Raw genomic sequence first — 13,430 nt, forward strand, 5'->3', positions numbered from 1 at the left:
TTGAACACTTACTGTACGCCAGGTAAATCACTTGGCATGCATCATTCTCATTTAACTTTCAGAACAGCCCTATGAGGTAGGGACTATTTATATCTCCATTTAATAGAAGTTTTAGAGACATTTAAGAGAAGTTTTGAAAGGTCAAATACATTGTCCAAGGTCATACAGAATGTATAATTTTTAGCCACTATGCTTTACTATCTCCAGTTAAACAACTAGGAAACAATGAAAGACTCAAACGGTATAGATCAGAAATGTTACTGTAGTTTATGGTATGCAGAGCTACTGTGGCCTGAGTAAGCAGGAAATACTTCATGGAGAAAATAGGACTTGAAAGAATGGATCAGATTTATATAGAGCATGTCATGAGTGATGAGTAGTTATTAGATAGGTAAAGTAGAGGGGCCAGACATCTCAGGAGCAGGAATGATATAAGCAAAGACATTGAAACGGGTTTTATATGCACGTACATGTACACAGTGTTGGGAGAGATATAGTCATGAGTCATCTGAGCACAAACAAACTTTCATTTTGGGAAATTTTCCTCTGACTACTGATAGTCATAGAAAAATCTTTCTATGGCTTTTTTCCTACCTCCTAGTACACACTTCTGCCAATTACAACCCATGAAGGCAACTTTGTTCTAATAGTAGCTTGCTAAAGTCCAAGGCAACATCAGGGCTGACTCTTGCCAGGGTTATTTATACATGTGCTATTTTGGTCACTGATTGGTCAGAACAAGCAAATATAAATGTCTAAAAACATTATTTCTGAAATATTAGTTTTTGTCATTTTTCTGTGCTGCCTTTGCCTCTTCCCCCTTAATCCCTCCTTCACACACACACAGTGATTGATGGCACTAAGTGTTCATCAATTACAGTCAGAAGTCACATTTCAGAGCTAGTGATTTCTCCATCTGTAGGAACTTTAGTCGTCATATCCAGCTTTCAGTGTTCCCTCACAAAGGCATATCCAAAGGCTAAAAATAGCCTCCTTGCAAATATTATCAAGAAAACAAATATGGGATGCTGAATATCCTTTGGGTTGACAGTTTACATAGTGATAATTAGTCTACTTGGACTTCCAAGCCCCCAGCTAGGGGAGATAAGTTTTTAGAGAATGTTATAGCTGAAAGATATCTTTAGAGATTATTGAGTCTACACTCTGATTTTCTCTGGTTGCTGGAGAATCACTCCCAGAAGAAACTGGTAGGTTTAGAAGGACTGGGACCCAATGCCAAAAATAATTTCTTACAACAGTTTGGCTACTCATTGGTTCTGCAGTCATGAGAAATATTAAAACAAACAAACAAACAAACAAACAAACAAGCAAACAGGAACACTTCTCAGTAAAGGATTTTGAGGTCAAAGAACGAGAATTTATAATATATTAACCTAGCCAAACTCTGGACTAATTAGGGGCGGGATAAGTGTTTGGGGGAAGACAATGATCTCAATCACAATTTTGAACGAAAACACAGTATTGTTATTTTCAAAACGTATAGTAATTCACAATGCTTGTTAAAATGTTAGTAAGTAGAGTTCCTGCTATGCTTGTTTACAGGAACAGATAAGGAACATGTGTGATTAACAGCATTATTTTGTCTCAATGAATGTGGTTCTTAAATTCTTAGAAAGTTTTGCTTTAAATGTCCTTCTTATCTCCCTTCCCTCCTCTAACACCCATCTCCACCTGTCAAAATCCCACTCATTTTTGAAGGGTCACCTCAAATGCTACCTTGTTTATGAAACTGAAATAGCCAGGTGGGAAGGGCTCCCTGGCAGAGCCTCCCACTGACCTGCACCCTGGGGTGGAGCCTTGGAAGTTCATGTGTTTGCAGTGGGAAGGAGCCTGGCCCCTCCTCTTCCTGGGTGGAACCTGGGATTCAATCTATGAGGCGGGAAGCACACCAGCAGGACTCTGGCCTTGCAGAGGGTCCCTGTTTCCCTTTTTTACCCCTTTTTCCCCAGTACATTCCATTTTTTCTCACCTTTCAAAGTGTCTGCAAGCCTAATCTCTCATGGCCATGTGACAAGAACCTGGTTCTTAGCTGAACTAAGGAAAAAGTCCTATAACAAAACCACCTCATTGGAATTAATTACTTCTTCTGATGTGTTCTCATAACATTTTATCTAGAATTTGATTTTCACATGTTTGCTCATTCTCTCACTCATTCCCTGCAAACTAAACTTTTATGAGTCTTACTATATGCCATGCTGTTTTGCTAGTAACTACGAACACAGCGATGAACAAAACTCATTTACTGCTCTGGAAGAATTCAAAATATAGTGAGAGGGACAGACATATAAACAATCCAATATAAATTATTATAATAAGTACTATAATTAAACCATGAGTGGAGTGCTCTGGGAACACAGAGGAGTAATTAAAGCTGCTGCAATGGGTTTGGGTATATGTGTTTCTGGTTGTGGGGTGGAGGAGGAATGCCACGGAAGCCTTCATTGGGAAAGAATCATTTGAAGGAAGTCTTTAAGGAGGGATAGGATTTTCTTCCAGGTGGTGAATGGAAGATTGGGGTAAAAAGAGCATTCCAAGAAGCAAGAAGCACCATGCATTTACCACCAACTGCCTTGGATTATTGTTATTGTGTACATGTCTCCCTTCTGCTGGCCTGCATGCCTCTTTTAGGTCAGGTACTGGGTTTGAGGCATTTTCTTTCCTTATTTCTTAGTTTAGTGTCTAGTATAAAATAGGTATTCAAGAAATATTTAAATTAATAAAGAAAATTAATTTACATTGATTTTGGGCACAATAAGCAGTCTATACAATGACACTCGTTGATTATTTGTATACCTTTTCAGAATGACAAACTGTCTTAAAGAGATGGCATTATTGCTAAGCCAATTCTTTCTCTAGGACAGCTGAATACTTGTAGAAATTTTCTTAGTTACAACCAGGGATATATGCCCAACTAATAACTCAGTTTGATCTCATTAGCTATGATCTTTTTCCCATATCGGCATAATCATACATAAAAGCTTGCAAAATTTTGCTTTCAAAGGAAAATCCCAGATGATCACCTCTGGCAGTAATCTGGATTCAAGGTCCAAGGTAACAAAACATGTTGTGCTAAGTATCTGTTTAGAATTATCACTTAATGGTGGAAAAGTTAAGTTCTGGCCTGATCCACTTTCTAGACTAGAAATGGACATCTAGTAATTTTCCCCTGAATCCTACAATCACTGGCAGCAGCCAAGAATATTCAGAAGGCGAATGCTACTGGTTGTCAAGTGGTCTTTAAAATACCTACCCCAAGTCTGAAGAACATGTCTTGCCATGCTGGTTCTCCTATTCTGCTGTGTGACAAGTTCTCAAGAGGTCAGAGATTGTAGACTGGCTGTGAGTAAGTGCCTTCTAGGTAATTTGGTTGAAGATATGACACTTTGGAATAAGCTCCATTAGCACCAAAAGAATACAAGATTTGGAAGTGATCATCTACTTGAACTTGGTATCATTTTATAACCATCAAATCTCTGCCATCTGTTTATTTTTGTATTGTTGATGCATCACCGATTAACTTGTCAATCACTGTCAAAGTTATTTGATTTTGAAGACTACACACACACATACACGCACACACACACACAGAGAAACACACACAATTTCCTCTGAAACAAGGACAACAGTATGTTGGTGCCATCTCTTCAACTATATTCTTTCATTAAGACAAAAACTCTCCTTCTCTGATGATTTACTCTCCTACAATTCTCTTTCTTTTGTCCGAGTGTATATCCACTGGTTTTTATGCTTACTGTAATTTTGTTACACATTATTATGCAAAGTTGAGGAGACAGTTTTGTCAACAAACATCTATTGAAAGCCTGTTAACCACAGGAAGCAATCCTGTCTAATCATCAAGAGCATTGGTCTGGGAGTCAGATGGCTCTGGACTAGAGTCTAACTCTACTACTTAGCAACTGTAATGTGCTCATTCACTTTCTTTCTTCTCTTCTTGCCTGCCTGCCTTCCAGTCTTCCTTTCATATTTACCATACATTCCCTGAACATTATCTACATATCAGGCAGTATTGCAGATGTTGAGGATATTAGGGTGAGTCAAAGAGACCTCATCCTTGCTCTTGTAGAACTTATACTCTAATGCAATAGACAGATATTAAAATACAAATAATTATGCACTGTAATAAGTGTTATGAGCAAATAACTGGGTTTGATGAAAAAATGGCAGGCTATTAAATTAGGAAAATGAAAACATCTACCTTATAGGTTTGTTGAAGATTAGATAATGTGGGTAAAGAATTTAGCATGTTTTCTGGCTCATATTGAGCACTCAAATGGCCATAATAACACGGTAATAGTTATGGCAAACGATGAGGAAGTGGCCCTAGCCCTTGAGGGGCTCAAAGTCTACTGAGAGAACCAGGCATACACATGAATTACTAGAATACATTGTATGAATAATGAAACTGAGGCACAGAGAGTTTAAGTAATCAGCTCAACATCACACAGCTAGTAAGTGGTAGAGCAAGAATATAAGCCCAGTCAGCTCTGATGCCAATGCTCACAATGCAACTCATCACACTAAACTCTCTTCCAAAGAGTACATTTATTCTGTGTTCTCCTAGCTCATTGAAGACATTGCTATCATAGCTCTTACTACATTATATTTTTCTGATCTTTTTCCATGTCTGTCTCTCCCCAGAAATCGCTTATTCCTCCTTGTTATTCCTAGTGCCTAGACACAGTGTCTGACATAGAAAAGATGTTCAACAAGCTATTTTAAACAAATACATGAGGAAATATATGAGTATACAAAAGAGTCCTCCACAGATATTCTTTCCAGAAGCAGGTGTCAGGCTATTCAGAACAGGATACTACTCTATTATTGTATTAAGATAAAACCTCTTTTGGAGGGTTTCTTTTGAGGGCTGAGTGTTAAACAAAAATTTTAAATGGAAAAAGAAAGGAAGATAAAATGGTGACAATTTGAAGTATTATAACCCTTACATGCTGATAATACAAAAAATTCCCAATTACAGACATACAAACTTCAAGGAAGATAAATCTGGGGATGGGAAGACAGCATCACTGAGAAATTATTCACTTATGAGAAGGAACTAAAATTTCTTAGAGAATTTAAGGTAATTAAATTTACTAAAATGAAAGTCCACGTAGCAGCCATATTTGTTAATTCCTTGAGGCCAGGGGACACAAACCTCATTTACTTCTGTATCCTTTACTGTGACTAGCTCAAAGTAGGTGCCAATAAGTGTGTTTTTAAATAAAAGAACTCTACAAGAACTCAGCAACTGTACAAAGTGGGGCTTACCTGCATAGCCTATTTCATAGACCCACAGCCATCTAAAATCTCTTTGCATTGTGTGGTCCTGAACTGTGAACTTAGCTCTGTCGTCATTTATGCAGAAAGAAGATAGTAGTCTCAGCTGGGCGTGGTAGCTCATGCCTGTAAATCCCAGCACTTTGGGAGGCGGAGGTGGGTGGATCATTTGAGGTCAGGAGTTCAAGACCAGCCGGGTCAACATGGTAAAACCCAATGTCTACTAAAAATATAAAAATTAGCTGGGCGTGGTGGTGTATGCCTGTACTCCCAGCTACTTGGGGGGCTGAGGCACGAGAACCACTTGAACCCAGGAGATGGAAGTTGCAGTGAACCGAGATCACACCACTACATTCCAGCCTGGGCGACAGAGTGAGACTCTGTCTCAAAAAAAAAAAAAAAAAAAAAAAAGAAAAGAAAAAAGAAAAAGAAACAGACAGTGGTCTAAAGGTGGGTGGGACATGGGACATCAGGCCTCCAGAATATACTAGGACTCAGAAAAATGATGAATAATAGTTTTTTTTAATACTTTAAGTTCTGGGATACATGTACGAATGTGCAGGTTTGTTACATAGGTATACACGTGCCATGGTAGTTTGCTGCACCCATCAAGCCATCATCTACATTAGGTATTTCTTCTAGTGCTATCCCTCTCCTAGCCCCCCACCCCCTGACAGGCCCTGGTGTGTGATGTTCCCCTCCCTGTGTCCATGTGTTCTCATTGTTCAACTCCCACTTATGAGTGAGAACATACAGTATTTGGTTTTCTTAATAGTTTTAAAGATAGCAATTATAATAAGACTAATAAGAGTTAACAGTTATATAATGCTTACTATGCACCTCACACTGTTCTAGGCACTTTATGTATATTAATTTAAAACTCACAAAAATCCTATGAAGTAGGTCCTTTCATTATCCCCATTTTACTGATGAGGTAACAGGAACAGAGAAGTTAAGCAAGCTATCCATAGTTATATAGCTAGCTTGCAGTAGAGCCGAGATTCAAACCCAGGCAGTCTGGCTTCACAATTCATGCTCTTGACCACTATGCCCTACTAAACTAGGGGGTTCATCAAGTTATAGAATATTTGAGCTGAGAGCTCTAGAGCTCATCATTATACAGATGGGTGCTCTCAATGTCCTCTATTGCAATGCCAAGTTTGCCCCACAGGGGACATTTGGCAATATCTGGAGACATTTTTGATTGTCATACCTGGCAGCAGGTAGTTGCTACTGACATCTAGTAGAGGCCAGGGGTTCCGCTAAACATCCTACAACGTACGGGACATCCCCCTACAAGAAGCAATTATCTGGCCTAAAATGTCAATAGTGCTGAGGTTGAGAAATCCTGCTCTACTGTAACAATTTTTGTGTGTTCTTACTGGAGAACACCTTATACCCCTGGTTTCTTCCACAATGCTTTCCCATCTATCACATGTATAGGCAACTCCAACTTCTGTAGTTTATGCCCTACCCTACTCTCTTATGCTATTGTGCAACTAAGACTAATCTGATCAAACCCTCCTCCCTGACCCCATCTCAAGAATCTATTAACGCTTTCAGCACGGTTACTTCTAAGCTTCGCATCAAAGAAATGATCCTTGTTGTGGGAAGTCCAGGTACCATGGAATGCTGATGGGTTACTGTTTGAGAATAGTCCTGGAAATAGCAGTAGGCACACCATGACAAAGGAAAGAGAAAGGAAGTTTAGCAAATGCTTGCACAAAACGTGGAAGAAAACTTCATTTCTGGCATATCACATAAGACCTCGCATACAGCAGGCATTCGAGAAGTATTTGTTGTGAAAAGATGACACAGGGGCAGGGTTGGGTGTCCTACCAAGGAATAACATTGTGTTTTCTGTTCTCTGTCTAAGGGAAAGGAAACAGTAGAACAAATTACATTTGGGGTCTGCATTAAGCCTGGGGCTCAAGGCTTTATCTTTTGCGTGGTATTTATTGCTTATGAAGCAATATATTGTGGCAGTGCAGGTGTTATTTTGAATCTCTCTTCATATTCCTTGAAAATTAACAATCTATCATTGTTTGTGAACAATGCATTGAAGCCTGAGGCACAGGCCACAGTCCCTCCTATTGCAGACTTCAAGTGATGCCACAGCTTGCATCACGGTGATGCAGGTGAGAGAACTGACAGGGGCTTTTGTAGGCTTTTGTAATACAAGGCTCCCAGATGGCTTGAGAGAGATGATGCTATTAGACAAGCAGGATGGATCAAAGAGTCACTCAAGATGTCATACATTCTCTTCCTTGAGAAAGGAAAGGGAGATAAGGGAAGGGAAGGCAAAGGGAGGCAAGGAAAGGGTCTTTATGCTGGCCTATATATATAGTAGGTAGTCATTTTCACATGAGTTGTGAGTGTGGCAGGGTGGGAGTTGGAAGAGAGTAGCTTGATCCTTAAGGTATACAGATGAGAATCTCAGCGTAGAGGGTGCTTTCACAAACTAAACCTCATCCTGGAAGATTTATTGTTTTAGTCTATAAGCTAGAGGGTCCTGAAGATAGCCACCTCTGTATTGGAGCAGTTATCAAGATGTTCAATATTCAAGTTAGATCAACTTAAAGTCACGGAGCCAGGCCAGCCCTCCAGATGGCAACTGTAGTGAGGGTGGGGTGAGGGCGTGGTACAGTGAGGAAGAAGAAGGCCACAGAATTTGGTATGTGCCTCTCCAAGGAAGTCATAGCACATACCCTACATTTATGAAGGCAACAAGGTATAGTAGAAGGAATACAGGACTTGGAGCCAGATAGATCTAAAATCCAACCTTGGCTGTACTCCTGGCTAGCTGAGTGACTTTAGGCAAGTTCCACAAACTTTTCAACGTGTTTATTCACTTGTAGCTGGGGATAATGATACCTATCTTTCATATAAAAGATAATGATAATGATGTTGATTCCTAATATTGGTTAAATGCTTATTATGTGCTAAACATCGTTTTAAAGCTTTGCATGCATTATTACAGTAGATAGCTAGCCAGGCATGAGTGAGGCAGGAGAGGGCTCCCCCAGCCCCACCAGGAATGCCAGGCGACTATCAGGTAGTTGTCACACTGACTCTCTAAAATAATAATTGATCATAGCCAGCGCCAGGGAAAAGTAGCTTCCCAATAAATAAAAACACCTGAAACTGGTGATTGGCAGCATCCCAATAAGATCTCTCGTATTGGGCGAGTTAGCTCAGGCATGCGCATTAAGAGACAAAATGGCACAGTTGAACTGATATATGACCTTCCAGGGGCATTCCACTGGAACAGGGAAGAACGCTTCAGATGAGCACGTGTACAACTCTAGTAAACACACTGAGCATGCTCACCTCCCAAGTGCTAGCAGGCCCCTGCACACGCAGGCAGCTTACCCTAAGGGAAGAATCAAGGGAAATGGGATGCAAGATGCTGGAAGTATGCCAACATATAAAACCCTAGGTCCAAAGTCAAACAGGGCACTTGACCTCCAAGATATTCACTTAGCCCTCTTCCAAGTACACTTTACCCTCTTTTCATTCCTGCTCTAAAGCTTTTTAATAAACTTTCACTACTACTAAAACTTGCCTTGGTCTCTTCTTCTGCCTTATGCCCCTCAGTCGAATTCTTTCTTCTGAGGAGGCAAGAACTGAGGTTGCTGCAGACCTGTATGGATTTGCCACAGGGAACTCGGATACTTCCACCACTAACAGTATTATACAATATAATCCTTACAAAAACTCTATGAGACAAGTGATATTTATCATTATACCCATTTTATAGACAAGGAACATGAAACACAAAGAAGTTAACAAGTTGCTCAAGGCCACAGATACAGTTAACGTTGGAATTGGAATTCAAATTCAGGAAGTATGGCTCCAGAGACAACACGTTTAACCACTGAGCTATATACCATCACTAAGAATGCTGAGCCCAATATCTGACACAGAGCAAGTACCTGATCATGACTTTAATCCTACTTCCTTTATCTTTCCCTTCCCTTTTTCTGGCAAGGAAGAAATCATTCAGATGCCCTGTGGGGGATCTTTGAGCTGCCGCCAAGGGCTTCTTTTGTAATTTCAGGGTGGGCTGGCATGGGCTGAAGAATCTCAGGGATAGTACTTTTCAGTTCAAGGTTATTAGGCAAATTGAGTCAGGAGAATAGGTTAAGTTGGACCCAGGGGTTCTGGTTGGACCCAGGGTTCTGGAATACCATCAGGCTCCACTGTGGGAACCTTAGAGGGCTTCCTCAGCTACTAAAAGCAGTGGCTGACTCCCCTTGAGAGGCTCTTTTGGGGCTTTTCTGGACTACAGTCTGTAATTGCCAACCCTCTGGCTTCATGGACTTCTCAGATACCTGTGAACTAATGTCACCTTGGTCTAGAGTGAATGGCTGACTATGGTCCTCTAATCTAGTATTACATCATCACATTTATTCCATATTTTCTTACCTAATATTTAGGTAAAGAACACCAAAAAGCATAGGTGGGCCTCAAAAAAAAAATGCTACCTATCTCAGCTCCTTTAATATCTGCACTAATTGCCTGTTAAGTCATATAATTCTTTTCCTGGTTTTGAAACAAACACATAAATCTTACTGTCAGGACCCCAAATGTTGTAGTTACTGGTTTTCAACTAGAAATCTTAATATTTAAACTAATCAACTAACTGCATTTCAGGTACTGAGCATGCTCTTTAAGTTAATGGCATGGCTGCTGGTGGGGGAGGGGGTGGAGAAAGAAAAAAATAGAAGCATAAACTTTGTTAAGTTCCCAAGGCTCTGTGGTTTGTGCTTTCCCAAGGTAAGTTGAGTAAAAGGTGACTTGGCAACACTGCTACTATGCTCCTGGAAGTCTGGCAAGATCTCTTAGAGGAAAAAAAAACCCCACACCAGTCCTGGGGCTAATCCACAAGCTGTTTTGCTGTAGTCCTTGTTGCTGAAAATCTTTCCAATGTGTTTCAGTCCACTTCCTTGCCATAGAAAATAGAGTATGACAAGGATAAATATAGCATGAACAAGATCTGGAGTTTGGAAGGCTAGTTTGAACTCTGGCCCTACCGTTTACTCACTATGTAGCAATCACTTACACCTGTGTTTGTCACAGTAAGTTCCAACCATGTGCATCAGAATCACCCTGGGTGCTTGCTAAATAGGCCAATTTCCAGGGTTCACTGCTAAGGTTTTCACCTGGGTGGCATTGGGGACCCTGCCTATTGAACAAGCACCCTAGCTAACTCTTACACCCACTACAAATTTGGGAAACACAGAGCTTCAGTTTTCTTATCTATAAATAAGAATGATGCCACCCTTTCACAGGGTTGTGGTGAAAACAACATAGGTAAGCAATATGTGCTAGTTGTACCTGAATCTTTGAGTGAAGTTATTGCAAGACTATGAGATACATTTTGAATATTAATTTAACAAACTTGTGAAAGCCATATACTATGTGATGATACCCAGGTGAAAACTACATGTTTTCCTGTCCTTTCAGGGGCTCATAGACTAGTGAGAGTGGCAGATATGAAAACAAAGACTACTGTATAGTTTGAAAATGGCTAAACAGAGACATGAAGAAGGGGGAGACAGTTCCCCTGCTAGGATGGCGCTAAGGAGAGGAGGTGGTGGAGGAGGGAGGAGAGCACTGAGGAAGTGATGTGAAGCTGGAGGTAGTGACTTTAAACTGAGTTTTGAAAACTAAGCCAATTATCATGGTATTGCAAATATCTTAAAAGGTACAGAATAAGACTGTGTTTGTACTAAGTCTAAAACCTAGAATGCAAGTAGTTCTTGTTTGGGGAAATGGGAGTGAGTGGAGAATATTTTCCATATCAATTTTCTTATCACTTCTCTCTCCTAAAAGTAGAATGTGGAACAACTGGAGTCATTTTGTATTCCCAGTAGGTTGACTCTGAGAGGATGGGTGTTGGGCTATATTGTTGACTTGCTGTGTAAGTCATTAACTACATGGCCATGGTCTAAGTTGGTGGGGGTAGGGGGTAAGACCCTGGCCATGATGACTATAAATAAGTCAGGTGGTAAATCCTGCTGATAATGGGACCTTTGGCTGAAGTACTAGCTGCCTCAGCAGGGCCATCCTCAGATATTAAGGGCAATGCTATATATACACATACAGCCGCATGAGGCAGTGACTAATGGCTCTGCCTTGGGCCAGCAGCTCTGGCCCCTTTCGTGCTTCTTTACCTCTGCAAAGCAGCCAAACTGGAGTTTTCAAACTCCACTCCAATTTGACAAATAATCAAAAGACAATAAACTTTATTATACATACCTTCACATTATCTTCACTACCCTTCATGTTTCAAAATGACTGATTGGTTTTTTTTTTTTGAAAACCACAACACATTCCCATCAACCACTAGCATGCATTTGGCTAGACCAGGCATGATAAATTCTCAAGCCTTAATGCTGAACGATGCTGAACGAAGAGAAAAAAAATAGGGTTATAACAGTGGTTAAGATCATAATCTTTGGATTAGATCTGAGTTCTAGTCCTGGCCCACCATTTATTACCTGTGTGATGCTAGGCAAGTGATTTAATGTCTCTGTGCTTCATTTTCTACATCTGAGAAATGGGATAATAATAGTACCCATCTTATAGGGCTATAGTGAAGATTAAAGGAGAAAATATACAAAACAGATCTATTGTGGTGCCTAACTTAGTAAATGCTTGTAGAATACTAGTAATCATTATCAATATACTAACAATGGTGGGCATTACCTCTGATATCTTATGGAAAACAGGGGCCACTGGGAGTAAGGAAAGAGGAGAGAGTGTTACAATTTCTTCAGGTGAAAAGAACATGAAAATACCAGTACAGGAACCAGCCATTAATAATATTAGATTGGTGCAAAAGTAATTACAGTTTTGCGATTAAAAGTCATGGCAAAAATGGCAATTACTTTTGCACCAACCTAATAGGAGAGAATGTATTTACAACAAAAAAAGGACAAGATGGTTTATCTTTAACAAGTTCTTTACCAAGAACACTGCCAGAAAAAAAACAGTGGGTTTAATTTGTATTCTTCTCATCTGATTGATGCATTTTCTAAAAGTGCTACTGCTAATAAAATCCTAAAAAGATGTTCCAGTGTTACCCTCCTCCACTGTATATACCCCCAACCTATCAGACCTGCTGCCAAAACCTATTTGCTTTTTTCCTCTAAAACCATGGATGACATTTGTATCTGTGCTCTCTCTCCTGATCCCCCCATCTGTGGTGGAGGAAAGCCAGAATTACTTAGTGTTGTAGCTCAATTATCCATGACAAGATTGGAAAGCAAGGGGGTAGGCGGGAGAAGAACCTGCTCTTCACAGACAGCTTTTTAACAAGACAAAGGCAGATTATGGCCACGGCTGTGACCTCCATGACAGCTGGGCACAGGACACCCGCTGTATCAGCATACTCTGGGAACAATACATATGCAAGTAAATTTGGTTGGCAGTTTGTGATTCTGGGACAGTATTAATAATAGTGCCTTTCCTGAAATCTATCCTGTATATGATGTATTTTGCCACGTTTAATTCAATAGCTCTTCTGAATATTTTAATACAGCAACAGTAGTCCAAATAGCAAACACATGTGAGTTATTAACTTTCTTTTATCCATTTCTGCTGTAACTTAAATTTTCTTCCTGAGTGAATCTCCAGGCCACTAGTGACATCACCTTTAATCTATTTGTGTGGTGTGTGTGTGTGTGTGTGTGTGTTTATTGGCATTAACATGGAGGAGACATAAGCTGTTAAAAAATAAAAGGCGTCTAGGCTAGTGATGATCTCCAGAGTAAACCTTACAGGGATTGGCAGAGCAAATTTGATTTGAAAATGATTACAAAGGGTGAATTCCCTGTAAATAATGAATTGGAAAGAAAATCAGGCTGAGAGTATTTGCTTATCCACTTATTTCCACATGGAAGAAAAGCTGCAATTCCTGACAGCCTGTGCTTACAGTGTGACTAGATTGGCCAGAGAGAAACCAACGGGTGATAAAAAATAAGTACACAAGCCCACCAGTTCATTGCATTCTCTGTCAGGTCCAACACCAAGGAAAGCCATAAAGATAATAAGTCTTTGGATAACAGCCCATAAATCCATGGTTACAGTTCAAGCACTTAACTTCA

General features: G+C 40.0%; 1 protein-coding gene across 1 annotated transcript in view; it reads right to left on the reverse strand.

The window, feature by feature from the left end:
* ENOX2 (ecto-NOX disulfide-thiol exchanger 2) overlaps positions 1-13,430 on the reverse strand; it is a 293,700-nt gene that overhangs the window by 89,854 nt on the left and 190,416 nt on the right. The window lies entirely within an intron of this gene.

Source organism: Nomascus leucogenys, chromosome X, assembly GCF_006542625.1.
Source record: "Nomascus leucogenys isolate Asia chromosome X, Asia_NLE_v1, whole genome shotgun sequence".
Lineage (NCBI taxonomy): Eukaryota > Metazoa > Chordata > Mammalia > Primates > Hylobatidae > Nomascus > Nomascus leucogenys.